Genomic DNA, 19,489 nt, shown 5'->3' with positions numbered 1-19,489 from the left:
AAAGTGACTTGCTCAAGGTTAGTCAGTATCCAGGTATGGACTCAAAGCCCATACCACAGAAACTACAGTTCACAGGCTTAGCTCTCTGCACCAGCTGCTAACCTAGCATAAGATCATATGTTCGTCTCCTATATAAGTCCATGGAAAGGTCTTCCACATAGTAAGTGGTGTGGCTGTCATGTTCAGTCCTTTTTGTTGCATGGTTTTGTTGAGCAACCATTTCATAATAATGTAGCAGAAGGATTTTTGCGCAATTTTTTATTTTATTAATTTTTACCTTTTTGTTGGCTGGGCAAGCACAGTGGATAAAAGTGTCGCTTTTCAGTTGTGATCTGGCAGTACTGTCTGGTTAACTGGCTTGCAGAGAGTTGCACAGCAGGCAAACTTTTTTTGTCCCAGCTGCTACATCAGCAAATCATCCGTTGCATGTAGTGGGGCATCTTTATTTACTGCATCTATGCAGTTTCTTATTTGATGTCCACCTTTTCTGGTTTGCCAGACAATGTTCCGAGTTCAGCCTCAAGAAACTCAAGTATACTTAGCTCCTCTGTGCCCTCTACTAGAAGGATCTCTCTCTCATTTTCTCCTGCAGTCTCTCTTCAGTGTTGTCTTATTTACTTAACAGAAGAGAATTGCTTTATCCTGTTAAATCCAGAGTTGATTTTTCTGTTTCTTTGCAGTTATATAGATGGTTGCTCTAAGCACATCTGATCAAAGTCTGTTTGGCCAAACTGAATAGACTATAAATGGGCCAAGAATGGCAATTTACTAGAAGACTTGCCATTCTAGGAGTTGATTATGCTACTTAGAGGTGCATAGAGTGGGCCTCAAGATGGGGGCAAAGCCCCACCATCATGAACTTTGTCTGGATGTCTTCTTTCTACTTGACTCAACTCAACAGGCTGTAGCCATGGCTTAATTTGTTGAAGGACTCCAAGTCTCCAACCTACCTCCCCTTTCTTTTTCTGTTCCCATCACCCTCCTGATTGGATGGCTCCCATGTTTCATTGGCCAAATTTTTCCCTCCATAGAGATTTCATATCCCATTGGTATGTGACCCTGTCTGGGAGTAGTCATGTCCACTTCGTCATCTATTCCGTTCTGACTGGTGTGAATACACCCACACCCTCTGTGCAGCATCACCTCCTTTCCCTTGGCTATTCTCTGCCCCTAGTGTAAACTGGTTGGACATTTCCCTGGTACCTGGTCAACCAATCTGCTTGAAACCCTGTCCCCCCCCCCCGTAGCTCTACCCCATCAGTCTGAGAAGTGGCCACTGATGCATGCTTTAATTTGGTCCCTGACTGGCCCACTACATAACATGAAGACATGCAACTGTCCAGTTATGAATAACATTACAGTTAGTAGTAGAAGCTCTCACTTTATGTTGTTGGAAAGGACCTGTCAGGATCCCCTAACTTCTTCCATTGACCAATGATTTCTCAATCTCCCACTCCCATTCAATGGATAGTAAAACAACTTTGTCTACATGAAAGAACATGGAAGTATATAAAGCACACAGTTACTAATTGTTTTAGAACAATGCTCATCAGCCTGTGAAATAAATGTTTTTTTTCTAAGATTTTGAATAAAGTTACTTGACTAGATAACATTCAGGAAGTTGCATTTGACTAAAAGAGGTTTTTTTACTAAAAAGGCTTTTCATTGCGAGATGTTTTTCTGAATCACTGCGTTTTTCGATACTTCGCGCTTGACAGCTGCACAAGCTAAATAGTTTTTCAGTATGTGGAGCTTGACTCCTGAAAACCTGGAAAACTATTATTTTGAGTTTTTGTCATAGCCACAGCCATGAGTCTGCTAGATAATCGGTACAAGGGGGTTATCTCATCAACGAGGTTGGAGTTTGCCTCAGTAGTATGTACCAGTGTTTTATTTGTTGTGGCTCCCTATACTGTCATAAGGAGTAATCTGTATGCACACCACCATGAGCTCCTCTTTAACATCATAGATTTTACTACATTTGAAAGCATCCTGGGTGCCCCAAAGCTGGACAATGTTGACTACCCCAACCCAAAAGACCCGCCGGCGAACTCTGAGACAAAGGTACTAACCACTGTAGAAGACAGCCTCATTGCATTTAAAAGCTTACAATGGGAAGAACTATATCTCAGCACTTGCCTGGCAAAGAACATCATCCCCAAAGGGCTAAGATTCAGTAAAAGGCTAAATGTTCCTAGAGCTGATGAAACAGACTACAACAACTGGCAAAAGTTATTAGATGAGGCAAGCCATAATCACATAAAATTCCTGTTTGATCATAACCGAGGCATTCAAAGACAAGATAGAGAAACTCTCGAACTACAGCGTGATGCAAGAAACATTCAATAAGACAAAATACAAAACATTTTTGAAAAAATCCATAAGCTCGATGAGAGATTGAAACACAAGAGACAACGAAAAGTGATGAGAGACCTAAATGGAGAAACAGAGATGACTGCTCATCCTAACAATGGAGCTTGGTACAACAGACCAAACTTGCCCAATGTCACACCAAACTCAACTGGAGTGGGAGGAATGGCAATAAATGATAGTCAGCAAAGCAACACACCACCTAGACCTGACTCCCCTGAAATCCAGAGAAGCACCAAGAACAGTCTGGATTTTCAGAAGGGCAGATGCTCCCCCAGACTAGACCCCATACTCAAGACCCGTGTCAGCACTCCGGCCAACAGTCAATGTCCACAGACCTCACAGAACTTGCACACAGAGAATACGTATCATCCACAACTGAGGTGGTCCCCAGTAATCACCACCCACCACAGGGACAGGACTCGGAAAGAAGCAAGAGACCTGAGACACCTCTGGATCCCCCCAAAAGATCTGCCCCAATGGAGGACAATATTGAACAACCCTCAAAAAACAGGATGTGAATCCACTCAGTAAAGGAACTGAGCAACTTGAAAAGAAAAGTCCTCTAGAGAGGTCTAATGTTCATCCCCCGTAGGAGAAGTGACATTGTGAAAACCATAATAGATCTTAAATTATTTGTGAGAAAAATAGAAAAATAAATCTGAGGCTTTTCTTTTTCAACAAACATGAGAACGACATTCATAATGAACAACGGAAACTACAGAGTAGTTTTTTTGCCCCTCTCCACCCCACAGTTTCTGTCTTTGAAACCAAATGAGAATCTGACATAAAAAAAAAAAAAAAAAAAGCCAAAAAAAACAACCAAGCTTCGCCTCTACAATCTGGATCTGCTGGAATACAAGGCGCTCAAAACCCTAAGCTCGGACCCTACCAGAAGGATAATGAAAGAGGGCAAAGGTGGTGGAGATTATGGTCACGGACACTAACAGTTACAACTCAAAAACTGAAAGAATGCTGTGAACGAAAATTCTATGAAGACTGGGATCAATATCAAGTAGACTGCCTCTGAGAATGTTATATACTGGAATTCCAAGAGATGTGCGAACATCTCCTTTTTAGCGACAGAGTATTAAATTTCTTCACGGTCACGCACCCAAGGATTCCTAATTTCTTTGGGATACCTAAACTGCATAAAGATAACAACCCTCCATACAGGCTATTTATAGCCAGCGGCAGTAGCCCGACTGAACCCTTCTCTGGATAAGACCTCCTGGCAGAAAGAAATACATCTTCGTTCTAGATGCTGGGGATTTTTTAAGGAAAATAAAAAAATCTCAGTCAATGAGGGCTCTTTCAGGTACTTCAACAAAGTATTAGTTTAAGGGTGCGCATACTTATGCAACCAGCTTATTGTATGTTTTTTATTTTTATATTTTTTCCCTAACAGATTTGTTTGTTTTTCAACTGAATTGTACAGGTTATAGGTCATATTAAATGTGGGAAAAGTTTTGAAATGATTTGTTGTGGTCTCATTTTTTTATATCACAAAAACCTGGCATTTTAACACAGGTGTGTACAATTTTCATATCCACTGTATGTGCTATTGTTATCACTTATCAGTATCTTTTGCTAAGGTGTTATTCTTATGTTGCTAGTTATTTCGTTGGTTGGGCATTCATGTGGGCAGGAGACCGCTGCTTTTGGTCCATGGTTGGGACTGATCGACTCATTTTCTCATGCCTAAGTCAGTCTTCAGATTTCAATTTAATTTCATCATTTTGAGATTTTTAATCCAGTGTTCAGTTTCTTTATTCCCATATTCAGACTATAGTGTCGACTGTCCTGATTTGTTACACCTGCATTGTTACATGGATTCAGATGATCATGCCTCCGGGACAGGATACATATCACTACCTGCCAAAGCACATAAAACATGCTCTGGATGGAGTTCTGAGCCTCAGTAGGAGGCACACCCAGGACAGGATGCATACCACTACCTGCCAAGGCACATAAAACATGCTCTGGATGGTGTTCTGAGCCTCAGTAGGAGGCACACTTCATGTTTTTCTGTTCTGATCCTTATTTTCATATTTTCATCTGTAATGTTTTTGGTCATGAATTACACAATATTGTATTGTGTGTGGTTGATATTTGAATTTACTCATAGGATGCACATTGTGTCAGTTTGTCCTGATTATGGCCATTAGGTTCATTAAAATCAATTTGTTGATAATGGCTTCATGGGACCAGATGTTTCCGTTAGGGCCACTCAATTATTTGGGGAGTTGTAGTCACCTTAGAGGATGTCTGTCATAGTTGATGAACTCGGACCGATGCATCTACTGAACATCGGTTCGTTGATGCTTGTTACAAATGGTCTGCATGGACAGGTTTGATTGTTTAGATAGTTTTTTGGTACTGGCTATCAATAAGTATGTCCCTAGCCTCTGGTCCCCTACTTGCCATTTTCTGATATTCCCATCCCTACGATCACATATCTACAAGTGCCCTTCTTTCCTGCCTTACTAATGATTGGATGGCCTCTTTTGCTTCAAAGACCAGATTGACATGCTCCCCCCTCCCACATCCCTGAAATCTCCAACCTACCCCCCCCCCACGTCTTTTTCTGTTCAAGCCGCCATACTGATTGGATGGCTCCTGAGTTTCACTGGCCAAATTTTTCCTGCTGTGAAATTTCACATCCTATTGGTATATGACCCTATGGGGGAGTAGTCATGTCCACTTCAAATACTCCAGTCGGATTGGCATGAATAATACCCACACCCTCTATGCAGCATCACCTCCTTTCCCTTGGCTATTGTCCACCTCTAGTGTAAACCAATTGGCTGACCAGGTGCCAGGGAAATGTCCAATCACCCCTCGGCTTTGAAGCCCTATTTTTTTTTCTGTAACTGTCTTGCAGTCTTTTTCTGAATCAGTATGTTTTTCAATACTTCAAGCTTGACACCTGCACAATCCAAATAGTTTTTCAATACATGGAGCTTGACACCTGTATAATCTAGAAACCTATTATTTTAAGGACTCCTTGTCTGTCAAAATAGTTTGCAGTTGTGCTTTCCTTTGAAACTGAGCTTTCCTATCTTGTGATTTTTGTAGACCATTAAGCTCTTCCTCATATACCATCTGCTCTGCTCCATATGAATTAGTTGAAATAGTAACGAGACAAAAAAATGCCTCCTTGGTATCATGTCAGCCTTCAGCTGTTTTGTTGATATAAGGCAATCCTGTGAGCTGCTGCTATGAGGATGCTGGCTGTATGGGCTGTATACATTGTTTCTAGGACTGTTTTCTCCCAGCTTGACTCACCTTTCCTAGGACATATTCCCTTTCAACCCAGTACCAGGTAGGTTTTAAAATATACTGGGTGTCAGTTGCTTGAGTGCAGCAGGATTTTCCCTTGGGGTCCAGAAGTCCAAAGATGCACTCTTATTAGTTTTTATTTGAATGTGGGGATATTTCCCATGTGTTTTAGTAAGGACATGTTGGTGTACCTGCTGTTGAAGTTTTATTTATTTATTTTTTTAAACAGCTTTATCGAATTACTGCTTGTGACCTATGCAAACCTACATTTATATAAAAGTAACGAAAAAAGATGGAAAACCTGAGAAAGAATAAACTAGCAATCCAAAATGATCTCCAGCCACAGCAGGTACCTAATAAAGGCAGTCTCATGTTATAGTATCACTTGGTTTATTAACAAAAAACAGGATTGAGCGCCTTCATTTCCCTCCAGGAAACTTCATCAGAATCATAATACCAATTGTAATTGTAGTTTAAATAACAAACAAGGTCCTCCCATTGGTCAACCTTAAGAACACTGTTCAACAGTAAGGACTCATTTAGAAACAGAATGACATGTAGAGGACGGAGTCCTCTGCAGGTGCGCACATGGCAGATCTCTTTACTTGCACCAAAAGAGATTTTTGGTGTAGGGGCTGGGAGTTAGGTTGGCAAGGACGGTCAGCAAAGAGGAATTATTTCTAAAGGAAATAGGAATTTTAGAGAATATGCTACTAGGAAGAGGGTATCCCATACACTTTCTAGAACCCATATTTCAGGAAGTCATCACAAAGAGAAAGCAAGGCTATTTTTTATCCATATTGGGGGAGTACATAACAATAGCAGTGGTAGGGTAGAGACATCACATATTACTAAGAATTCTTTTCAGCACTATGGTTCTTACTTTTAGTCCACTTTTTGGTAAAATTAAAGAACTTTTAAATCACAGCTGGGTACTTTTTGACATGGAACAACAACTTAAAAATAAATTAGGTGACTATCCAGTAGTAGTAAATAAGAAAGACAAGTCAATAAAAAACTTGCTTGAAACTAATGTAACCAATGTGTGAACAAAGGCAAGATGGTGAAATGTGGACATTGTAATCAATGCCCATACATTTTGAAGAATGAGTCTCTGTATATTAGGGGTTTTGGTAGGGTAGTCCTGAAGCAAAGGCTTAATTGTCAAAGTAGATGTCTGATATATGTAGCAATTTGCCAACAGTGCTACAGTTTCTATATAGGGAAGACTTTTAATAGCCTCAATAAGCGAGTTTACCAACATTTATATAACATTAAAAAGAACAATCTCAAGAATGCGTTATACAAACACATAAAAGAACACCCTGGTCATCAGTTTAAATTCAGTGCCCTTGAACAGATAGGAAACTATGACCGGGGGGGGGTCCTTCTGATATTTTTTTTAGAGTATCGAGAATTAATGTGGCAGCTTCAGTGCAATGCAACATACCCCTGGGCTTAATGAAACTGTTTCCATTTCTAGCTATCTCAAGTTAAAAGCTGAATTTCATATGTAAATAATAATGTAATTTTAAGGACATTTTAAGCTAATAGACTGTGAAAGAATTAAGAGATTATTCATTATTTATTTCTGAGAATGTACAGGTTTTTATATGTTTTATCATCCCAGTTTGCACACCACAGCTCTGGCTGTTCCAAAAGCTGGTTTCAATGTTATGTTTAGAAAATGATGATTTTCCTGCTGCTAGTATTATAGGGAATTTATCATTAATTTCAGTTTTTTTAAATAATATGAACATACACCTTTTATTATTAATTGTTTAATTAGTGTAAGTCATGTGACAAAATTGCATATTTAACAAGTGGTTCAGTGTGCGTTTTTGTATTCTGAAGAAGTCAATGCTGACAGCCGACGAAAGCGCTAAATAAAAGTTTCTGGTTTCTGTCTGTGAGCCGTATTGCTCTTTCTTATTTTATTTATTCAGTTTATTGTTGTTTTGTTCATGTTCTCTGACATGGCAGATCTCTCTACTTGCATTTGCTTTTGATTATTGCTGTTTCACATCCAGTATTTATTTGTGGTGCCACTCCCTATATGCCAAGGAATTTTACATGTCATTCTGTTTCTAAATGAGTCTTTACTGTTGACCAGTGTTCTTAAGGTCGACCAATGGGAGGACCTTGATTGTTATTTAAACTACAAGTACAATTGGTATTATCATTCTGAAGGTTCCTGGAGGGAAATGAAGGTGCTCAATCCTGTTTTTTGTTAATAAACTAAGTGATACTATATCGTGAGACTGCCTTTATTGGGTACCTGCTGTGGCTGGAGATCGTTTTGGAGTTATATAAAAGTAATCAAGTCGTATTAACAAGTTCACATTTGCAAACATTATAATTCACATCGATTGCTATATATCATATAATCCAAACATCGCATAAATTGTTCCATTTCTGCCTTCTCTTAAACATCATTCCTCTTACAAAACATTTTTCAGCATATGTTGTTTCTATAATTTCCATTTTTTTTCTTTTTAATTTACTCCTACCCTTTTCTAAAGGTCCCACTTCCTTTTTGTTAACTTTGTTACAATACTCACTTCTTCAAGTAGTTAATTTAAATTTTAATGTCCATTTTCTAGTAATTTCTTGCCACCAGAATTAAACTTAACAAAACCTTACTATGTTCAGATCCTGTATCCCAGCTCAAAAAAATAATTTCCAGTTGCACTCATTTGCTCACCCATTATTCCTGACAGAGTACTCTGTAGAGAATTTTTAAAAGTTTGCCAGCTCATTACAATCCCAAAACACACATGACCTGCTATGCAAAAGCCCATGACTGACTCGATCTCCAGAGTCTTAGCATCATCTTCAGCAGACAGACTCTCAGTGACCATCGGGATGTCAAGGTATAAGAAGGGCATCCACTGGTGCCAGCTTCAGTTCTTTATAGCTGTGATGTCCAGTGCACCCTATGTGCGTTTTACACATTTGCAGTCCATCAGTTGGCTTGTGTTTCCAGAGTTACTCTGCTTCCAGACAGTTAAGTACCCCATTGGGTAAATTTATTCTCTAAATTAATGTTTAAAAAAAGTTAGTAACTGTCATGTCAGAAACAAATGCCACATAAATATTTTCACTTCTTTTGATTTGGGCTACAGTATGAAATCTCTTAACTGCTGTGGTTGTGCTAAGTTTCTTGTGAAAACCCTTAAACATAGGACCAAGAAACTTGCAACTCATATGGAGTGTTCATCTTCGGTGGCATTGCAACCTCAAACTTTTGCAGATCCTGTAATCAGTTATGACTGCTGTTGGTGTGATCCTGAAAAAGATTAAAAAAAAAATCACCATCAACCTGTAAGTTGAATGAAGACCTTGGTGAGGTGCCTTTGCAGCCCCTGGGATTGGTGACTGCTTGACTGGAAGCCTCTGGCATGACCCCTCGGGAGGCTACCACAGTCCTGGGCCTACCTATAACTACCACCACCACTCACATGTCATTCAGGTCTGATGCAGCTATAAGCTTCTGACATGTAAGAAGTGGTTCCGTAGGGAGACCTTATGTCTCCCTTAACATCCAACATTCCTACCGAGGTTGCACTTGGATGACCACATCCCTTGACCACGTCTGTTAAATGATCCATCAAACTGAAATGTACTCTCACTGTGGTTTGCCTCCACCCTTGGCCTTTGCATCTCAGACCAAAGTCCAGGAGTTGGTCAAGATAGTACAGGAATTCATGTCTTTCATTAAATCCAGCGAACCCTCACAACCTTCTGAGGCTTCTCTTACTCTGATTAAATGAAAAAAGGAAGTAGCTTTCCAAGAGCAGGAAGACTCTTCATCCCCTAAAATGAGGAAGAACCCTATTATTCAGGTCATTTACAAACCCCAAACCTACACTGACTCAGACTCTGATGATACTCTGTCTTCAGCTTCCTCATCCGAAGACCTTTCCTTTGGAGAAACATTACACAAAATATAAGAAGCTTTTAAGTGGGAAAGAAAACAGTTCTCCCTAGCAAAGATACATTACAGGGAGTAGCTTACCATCTATACTGTTGCCTATTCCACCTGTACACATTGTACTAATTAATGTTTTTGAGGACATAGCCCCACACCCTGACTCTTTATCACCTGTGCTTCAGTAACCAGGCAGATTTTATAGAGTGCTTGACTTGCATAAGCATCTCTCCAAAAATCCCAAAGCTGAACCCTCTGTGGTCTCCACTAAATCTACTAAAGGGGTTCCCAAAGGACCATCCAGGCACCCCTTGCCAAATGGCAGGGAGAGCAGACTAATGGGTGGGTTGAGCAAGAAAACTTGTACCTCTATCATCCTCACCATGAGAGTTTTAAATTGCCAGTTTGATGTCTTCAAATTTCGGAATCACTTCCAAGATAAAATGACAGCAAAACATGGTTCCATGTTAGATGGAACCCTACACAAGGGGGTGTAGGGTATCACTCTAGAAGCTCTTCAGGTAGCCAGACACTCGAAGTGTGACTGTGATGCTGTGGATGCTTCTTGCAGAGTGGCTGCCACAGATTCATCTATCTGCAGACATGCATGGCTCGTATCTCAGCTACTGTCAGACCATGGAAATGCAGAGTTATTGGATGCCCCACTACACAGACTTCCTGTTTGGTCCTCCAACTGAACAAGTCTTTGAGAAACTAAAAGTGTTTTTTATTGCTGTTTAAGGAACTATACTGATGTATTCTATCATTGTTAACCTTTTCTTATATTTACTTTGTATTCCTATGAGATAATCTGTAATGTATATGTGCAATGTGTGCTATATACTTGTATATTTCTGGAGCTTTTCTCCTCAGGACTCCATTGAAAATTGGCTCCTTTTGGCCCAATGGACTATCCTGGCAAACAAACTGCAAATAAATAAATGTAAATAAATAAACAAACAAATAAAAAGGGTGAGCAGATTAAAATGTCAAAGAATTCTACTTGTCCCCAACCCCAAGGTACAGTAGATACCACCCCTCCAAATCTTGACCCTTTTCCTCCTAGACAAGACAAGGGGAGGCTTCCCTATGAAAAAGAGCAAGGCAATCCATAAGATGACAAACAGAACAGTCACAAAGCTTGGGTAGCACTACAGAGCACACGTAAGACAGCGAACAGTTGTGGCTATATGCTAACCCCTGACACCTGGCAGGAAGACTTTCCCTGTTGTTTTTCATGGTTTACTATTGCAGTCATCACATTTGGGGTTATTTGCCTACAGGTAGCCCTCAGCCAGCCTGAATACCAGAGTCTTCAAATTTCTGCGTCAGATGCTGTCACTACTTTCTTGACGTCAGGTCATCAGGGGTATAAATCATGCAGCCGATGCCATTACATCAGTCTTTTTTGCTGTGCGGTGCCCGAACCAGAAGCAGTTCGCAAGTGCCGGTCGGCAGATTCCTGAAATTTTTATTTTCGAGTTTCAGACCCAAAGTCATCAAAAAAGCTAAGTACCGCATTGGGGATCCTTTTCCTTGCTCTAACCGATGTCAGTAAAAGTTAACAATTGTCTTACCTGTGGAAAGCAAGTACCTCATAGAGATTTTCTTTTTTACTGTATCCCTTGCTTAGGCCCAGATCACGACATCTCTCATTGTTGGTTTTGTGCCTTATTCAATGCCCGAACTATTCGTTGTCAGGCTATTTTTGCAGCTAATTGCTTTCATACTCTATGTTCTTTGTGTTTCACTGTTGCAGTCATTACATTTGGGTTATAGGCTTGCAGGTAGACCTCAGTCGGCCTGATTAACAAAGTATTGGGTCCTGCGTTGGTTGCTGTCCCTTCTTCCATGATGTCAGGTCGTCAGGGGGTATAAAACATGCAGCCGACACCATTACATCAGTCTTTCTTGCCGTGCGGTGCCCAAAGCAGAAGCAGATGTCCTTCAAGAATGCATCTGCAGTCGTAACATATGGGTTGTCCTGCCTCAGGCAGCCCTTCGGTCGGCCGGATTCCAAAGTCTAAGTCTGGCCTCGGCTGATGTTTCGCACTTCACCCGACGTTATAGCTCCTGGGGTATAAAGGTATCAGCCGACACCATTTTCCTCAGTCTTTCTTGCAAGCAGAAGCTGTTTGCAAGTGCCGGTCGGTCAGATCCACAGATTTCAACTACCGAAGACTTCTAAAAAAGCTAAGTACCCCATTGGGGACTCTTTCTTGCCTCAGCCGATGTCAAAGTAAATAATTGTTTAACTTGTGGGAAACAAATACCTCATAAGGATTTCCACTCTTACTGCCTTCCTTGCTTAGGCCCAGACCACGACGTATCAGCTTGTTTAGCCTGTGCTTCCTTCAACCGACGGACACTCAGACGTCGGTCGGAGTTTGCAGAAGAGTTTTTTGGCTCCACTTTTGCATATAAAATGCCGTCGGAGGCTCCGACTACACATTTAGCTAAAAAACGCAAGGAAAAGGACCGACACTCGCGGCCCACGGTTTCGGCTGAAACCACGGTTAGGCCTACCGCGAGTGTCTCGGTTTCGGCTGAAACCGATACCTCGGTTCTCCCTTCGGCCGAAAGCATGCCTTGATAACCGAGGCCACACAGGCCATGGCTGAATCGGCTACAGAAATTCATGCTGAAGAAGCAGGCACACAAGATTTGTCTGACACTATTCCGTTGGACATCTCTACTCCTGCACGTGGGGCAGCTAGACCCCCTGCTTCTATGTCTATCAAGGCCTTTTCCAGGGCTAAAGCAGCCAAACTTTCCAAGGCCTTACCTACAAAAGCTCCCTCTCACAGGCCTACCTCAAGTTCCCAGATTCTCAGCCTTGCTGAGGACCTTATTTCTCTGATCAGGGAATCCCAACCTCACCCAGACAGGGCCTCTCAACCCCCTCCTGATAAGAGGCCTAGGACTGAACCCCCTGAACCTCTCTCCTCGGACTATTCCTCGGATGGTTCAGATTTATCTGACCATCAGGAAGGCCCATACTCACCTTATGAGGATTCTGATGCAGAAGACTCCATTCCTTCTGCTTCACCTCCAGAAGAATTTTCATTTGGGGAAACCCTACACTCAATGAGGGAACACTTCCAATGGCAGGGTCAGGATTTTTCTGATTCTAGGAAAAGGCTAAGGACTTTTTTACACTTACCACAGCATAGGCCTTTAGCCATACCTCCTGTACTATCAGTTGTTGATGATTCATATAATGATGCCAGTACTGCCCCTGATTCTCTCCCTCCGGCCCCTGCCAAACCTGACAGATACTACAGGGTCCCGGATTCTCACTTCCACTTGTATAAGGCTCATGCTGCAGACCCAGAAACCATTTCTCAGGGCCCTAAAGGTGTTGCAGCTGCCTCTGCCAAAAACCCACTACCCTCTGAAAGAGAAATCTAGAGCATTAGAGAGATGGGGTAAAAAGGTTTATACATCTGCTACTCTTTCTGCCAGGGCTTTAAACTGTCAATTTCACATGATACAGTACCAGGAATTTTTGTTAGATCAGCTGAATAAAAAGCTGGCGTCTCTTGAACCTTTAGACCGTAAGTCCCTTCAGGATTTGGTACACAACTCTCAGCAGGTCAGTAATCATTTCTTAAAATGTGGCTATGATGCACTGGAGGCTTCTTTTAGATCAGCTATGACTGGAGCAGTGATTCGAAGGCATGCCTGGTTAAAAGAACAATCCTTACCAGACCATGTTAAGTCTAAACTCCTAGATGCTCCTATGGAGAAACAAAGTTTGGCTCCCCTGCACAGGAGGTTCTAAAGAAAGTGGAAGAAAAAGCAAAATCTGTCCAAACAGTCAAGGATTTTTTGCAGGTCCAACCTCCGAGGTTTAGCAGAAATTGGCCTTCAAAGAATTGGTCCTTTCCAGACACCTCCAGAGCACAGAGAGGCAGAAATAGACACCCAAGAGGCAGAGGTCAATCAAGGGGTGCCTACAGGGGTCGTCAGTGGCAACCTGCCAACCAGAGAAGTGCCGCCACAGCTGCGACTACAACCACTTCCACAGGACAGACACAATGACTTGGCTCCGATTCCGCCTACCAGTGAACAACTGGAAGCACCCTTGGGCAGAAAGCTAGCTTTATTTTCAAAAAATTGGCATTGCATTACAGGAGACAAATGGACTTTACAAACAATAGACAAGGGCTACAGGTTTCACTTCCACACTCTACCAAAAAAGAGAGGAATGCCAAACCTTCCACCAAGCCAGAAATCAGAGGCTCTAAAATAAATCATCAGCTTACTAAAGATGAGAGCAATAGAAAAGGTACCATCTATGGAACAAGGCCAAGGATTTTACTCCAGACTATTCCTTGTACCAAGAAAAGAAAATCAATGGAGGCCTATTCTCGACTTGTCCGCACTGAACACATATCTCATTGTTCCAAAATTCAAAATGCTGACCCTACAGCAACTTCTTCCCATGTTGGGCAAGGAGTCTTGGCTGGTGACTCTAGATCTCAAGAAGGCATACCTGCACGTCCCTATACGACCAGATTGCAGAAGACACCTCAGATTTCTTGCAGGATCAGAGCATTATCATTTCTCAGCATTGCCCTTTGGCTTATCTACTGCGCCCAGAGTATTCACGAAATGCCTGGCATCAGTAATTGTTCATTGCAGGCTTCAGGGAATTCAAATTTACCCATACCTGGACGACTGCCTGATGCAAGTGGACAACAAGACAAAATTAATAAAGGATTTGGCCAATGTCATACAACTGCTGCAAGCCTTGGGATACACAGTCAACATTCAAAAGTCAAGACTAGTGCCATCCCAAAAGATAACATTTTTGGGTGCAGAACTGGATACAATAACTCAGATGGCTTTTCTCACAGAGGAAAAACAAAAGCAACTACCAGTCTATTTCATGGCATTAACAACACAAACTCAGCTTACTGCAAGGAAAGTCCTGCAGGCCCTGGGTTACATGGCATCCTGCATAATATTGATCTCACATGCCAGGCTGCATATGAGAAAGTTACAATGGTACCTAAGGAATGTATGGTCTCAACACAAACACAGTCTAGAAGCCCAGATACCAATCATTCCATGTCTGAAAAAGAATTCCTGTGGTGGGCTCAGGCCTGTCAGATAAACAGAGGATTGCCTTTCCACAAACCACATCCAAGGCAGACCATCACCACGGACGCCTCAGACCTAGGCTGGGGGGCACACATGGAAGACAAGTGTATCCAAGGCCTATGGTCCCAAGACCAGCTGAATCTACACATAAATCTAAAGGAGATGCTGGCAGTGAAACATGCAATCGAGGCATTCAGACCATTCCTCCAGCAAGGACACCTGCTGATAAGGACGGACAATACCACAGTCATGTGGTACATCAACAAACAGGGAGGCACACACTCATACCCTCTATGCCGGATGGCAATGGACCTGTGGAACTTGGGCCTGAATCTCAACATCCAACTGCAGGCCAGATTTGTACCAGGAAAAGAGAATTCACTAGCAGACAGCTTAAGCAGAACTACCACGGATGCTCACGAATGGATGCTGCATCCAGATATCTTCAAAACCATAACAAAGAAATGGGGAATGCCAGAGATAGACCCGTTCGTCTCCCCACACAACCACCAACTGAAGAAATTCTGCTCAAGAGTATACCACCCACTTGCCTGGAGGGTGGACTCCCTTTCTTTCAGCTGGAAGGCCCTGACAGTATATGCCTTTCCACCTCTTCCTTTGATGTACAAAGTTCTACTGAAGATCAGAGAGGAACAGCCAAAGGTAATTCTGATAGCTCCAGACTGGCCAAGGCAACATTGGTACCCACTACTGAGAAGCATGTCTCGGACGCACTCATGGCCTCTACCTCTATGTCCCTTACTTCTAACGCAGAACAACTACAAGACCCTGCATCCAAACTTAAAAACGCTGCAGCTAACTGCTTGGAAAATTGCATAACACAAAACCAACCTGATTTATCTCAGAGGGTTAAGGACATTATCCTGGAGGCTCGCAGACCCTCCACAAGGAAAACATATTCAGCCAAATGGAAAAGATTCCTCATTTGGAGTGCAGAAAAGGGAGAAAATGTCTGGCAAACCTAGCACACATCCTGGAATACTTAGCAGAACTGTTCCACAATGGCCTGTCCTACTCCTCCATTAAGATTCATGCATCAGCAATTTCAGCAGAGTACAACATGGATCCTCCTGTCTTCTCTCATCCTCTCCTCAGGCAATTCTTGAGAGGAATCAAAAACGTAAAGCCTCCAAGGAAACCACCTCTGCCTGCATGGGATCTCAACTTTGTGCTAGAAAAATTAACACTTCCCCCTTTTGAACCAGCAGCAACAGCAGACTTACAGTTCTTATCTTGGAAAACTGCCTTCCTGCTAGCAATAACTTCAGCAAGAAGGGTATCTGAGTTACAGGCATTAATGGCAGTGCAGCCTTTCCTTATCTTCCATCAGGATAGAGTGTCTCTGAGAACCAATCCTACTTTTATGCCTAAGGTGGTCTCCAGGGTATCCTTGAACCAAGCTATACATTTACCTACATTCTTCCCCAACCCACAGAACAGGGGGGAAAAACTACTACACACCTCGGATGTACACAGACAACTGCACTACTATCTGGACAGAACTAAGGCCAGAAGAAAAACTGACCAGCTTCTGGTAGCATATGCAACAGGAGTGCAAGGAAAAGCAATTTCAAAATAGACAGTCTCAAAATGGATAGGAAATTGCATTAGATTCTGCTACTCATTTCATGGAAAGACAACTCCTGAAAATATCAGGCCTCGCTCCACAAGGGCTACAGCCACCACTACAGCTTTCCTACGAGGAGTCGCTACCAAAGACATTTTAGAAGCTGCTACTTGGAGCTCCGTGCATACATTTGCCAAGCATTATAATCTTCCTTTATACTCCAGATCCCGAGCAGGTTTTGCAACTGCTGTTTTACAAGGGATCTTAACTACACCATCTTTATCTTAGTGCCTCCTCCCCCAGTTTGGCTATGGTATTCTACCCATATGTTATGACTGCAGATGCATCCTTGAAGGACATAGTACAGTTTTGTACCTACCATAAATGTAGATGTCCGATAGGTATGCATCTGCAGTCAGGATTACCCACCCTCCTTCTCCTCTGTGGTATTCCTAGGGTACTTACCCCTCTTTTAGCTAGCTGGGGGAATCTGTTATGGTGTATTTGTTTGTATGTATATATGTATATATATTTTGCTTTCTACTGTTTGGAGCTTTCTACATTTATCCAAATTTAGCCTTCCTAGAGGGCACCTGGCATCTGGGGCAAGAAACACTGAGGAAAATGGCGTCGGCTGATACCTTTATACCCCAGGAGCTATGACGTCGAGTGAAGTGCGACATCAGCCGAGGCCAGACCCAGACTTTGGAATCCGGCCGACCGAAGGGCTGCCTGAGGCAGGACAACCCATATGTTATGACTGCAGATGCATACCTATCGGACATCTACATTTATGGTAGGTACAAAACTGTACTTTCTCTAGTGCCGGTCAGCCGACTCCTGAAATTTTCTTTTTCGAGTTTCAGAACCGAAGTCTTCAAATAAAGCTAAGTACCCCATTAGGGAAACTATTTTTTGCTCCTTACTGATGTCAGTAAAAGTTAATAATTGCATTACTTGTGGAAAGCAAATACCTCATAAAGATTTTCATTCATACTGTATTCCTTGCCTAGGCCCTGACCACGACATACCTTGCTGTCAGTTTTGTGCTTTATTTAATCAGCGCACTATTCATTGTCGGTATATTTTCGCCTCTAAATATTTTGGTTCTCGGTTTAATTATACAGAAATGTCGTCTGTTAGCCATCCAACTACCGGGATTCCAAAAAAACGCAAAGATAAAGACAGAGACAGGCCACCGAGGTCCAAAATTGCCGACAATGCTTCTCCTAAGCCAGTCACCAGTTTGCTGGTACTCAGTGAGACACTTTCGCAGCCCCTGATACCCGCTACTTCTGATTCGCAGGTCTCTACTGAGACCCATTCGGAGTCCGGTATGCCGCAAGATGCTTCAACTATGGAACCCGCGGATGTCTCTACCTTGGATGGGTCCGGAGCTGCTGTGCAGGCACCAGCTTCTGAGGGTGTATTCAGGCCTATGGACTTGCATACTAAACTGACGCCATCATTTTTCATCCATGCCAAAAACTCGCACCATGCCTAGAAAGCCGACAACTGACCATTGCCTGTTTGGAGTTTGCATGTTATCCCTGTGTCTTTGTGGGGTTCATCCCACCTCTGAAAAACATGCTGACTGTTTCCATCTCAAACTCACCAATGAGTGGAGCAGTGGGCAGCAGCTCAGACTTTACATGGTGCCCTATAGGGGGAAGAGTTGTACCAATCAACTGCTTTGGGCATCTACTGTGGTGTGCAGTATTGTCAAGATAGGAGAGCATGGATCACAGACTGTGGTGTGACAGGGCTAGCCACTTGACAGTGTAAAATATGGCTCTAGGTGATTCTGACATGTTGATTAATGTTGACAAAAGGGTAGTTACTGGTGATAAATGGGTTGAGGACCTGACTTATGCCGGGGACCCATGCTAACTGTGGGAGGGTGTATGTGCCACTATTGGCCAGTGTGTGCCTGCCATAAATGTCAGAAAGCTACTGGCCAGCTGGTGTCTAGTTGCCCAGCTTGGGATACCTGGGATAGAATAGCTCTGTTGAGCAAAAGCTGGATGTAAGCCAAACAAGACCTAGGAATTGCTACACTTAATGTAGGTGGATGATATGGTGGAGGCTGGACATCCTGTGGATCCAAGATGGAAGGGCAGTGCCAAAGTCACTTGGCTTGGGATCCAGAGTCTGCTACTCAGGAGGGGAATAGGCTAAAAATGGTGTGGCAATTGTGGTGAGGGAAAGGCTTCAGAAGGCAGTGAGGGATATCATCAGAATTAATGACAGATGCATGGCAATCAGATGCCAGTGTAATAGGTTCATAGGTGTTTACTAGGCTAATGACCACAAGGGCCTTTTTAAGCCTAGCCATGCATCCCAAATCTCTGACAAGTTCTGATACCTTTGATAAATGTAAGCATGGGCCTGGGAGATGAACTATTTACAGCTTGTCTTTTTGTATTACAGACATAGGTGCCAAACCAGGGATGAATTTCCATTTTCCCATGCAATTGTTCAAGTTGCACTTGAATTGTGTTAGGGAAGAACTCTGCTTCACATGGATGGGGAGCCTGTTCCATAGATGGGGTAGGCTCTGGGAATACATACCTATCTCGCCAGCAGGTCCTGTTTATGTCACAGGCAAGGTTTAAGTCTTTACAATGGGTAATTCTGGTACTGTTTGTTTTGTGGATATGCAGGCGGTCCATCAGAGTGGAGTCTGACAATGCCCTGTATGCCAGGTATAGATCTCCCCTCAAAAGCCTGTAGGAGACAGAATACAGGGGTAGGGCCTTGAGATGGTCTGCATAGGACATATTACTTAGCCCTGTATTCTTTTAGTGAGGAACCTCCGTGGACATTCCAGCTGTTAGATATGCCTGGTTAGGTACATACCAAAGGGAGCATTGTACTCAATTATAGGTCTGATGAATGCCAAATACAGTGGAAGAAGTGTTCCACTGTATTTGGCAAATGACAGGGAAGTATTCATAATCTCAGCCTATGCCCCACAGCAAGATTGTGATAGTGAGGAAAAGACTGCATTCAGACAGCAGTTGCAGGACCTACTAGATAAAGCATGACAACATGAATTTGTGCTGATAATGGAGGACTTGAATGTGACAGACAGAACAGGATATGTGGACATAGAAATAAAGAAGGAGAGGCCATTCTGGCAAATGGCTTGATAGTAGCCAACACGTAGTTCAGAAAGAGAGACAGTCAGTAGATCACATACAAGAGTA

General features: G+C 42.5%; 1 protein-coding gene across 2 annotated transcripts in view; it reads left to right on the top strand.

Annotated features, from left to right (window-relative positions):
- The window catches only part of GPC4 (glypican 4), a 1,151,560-nt gene that overhangs the window by 570,987 nt on the left and 561,084 nt on the right, over nucleotides 1–19,489 (top strand). The window lies entirely within an intron of this gene.

The sequence above is a fragment of the Protopterus annectens genome, chromosome 15.part0 (genome assembly GCF_019279795.1).
Source record: "Protopterus annectens isolate FY-2018-M chromosome 15.part0, PAN1.0, whole genome shotgun sequence".
Taxonomy (NCBI): domain Eukaryota; kingdom Metazoa; phylum Chordata; order Ceratodontiformes; family Protopteridae; genus Protopterus; species Protopterus annectens.
The sequence above is the reverse complement of the archived record's forward strand: the minus strand, read 5'-3'. Positions and strand labels throughout refer to the sequence as shown.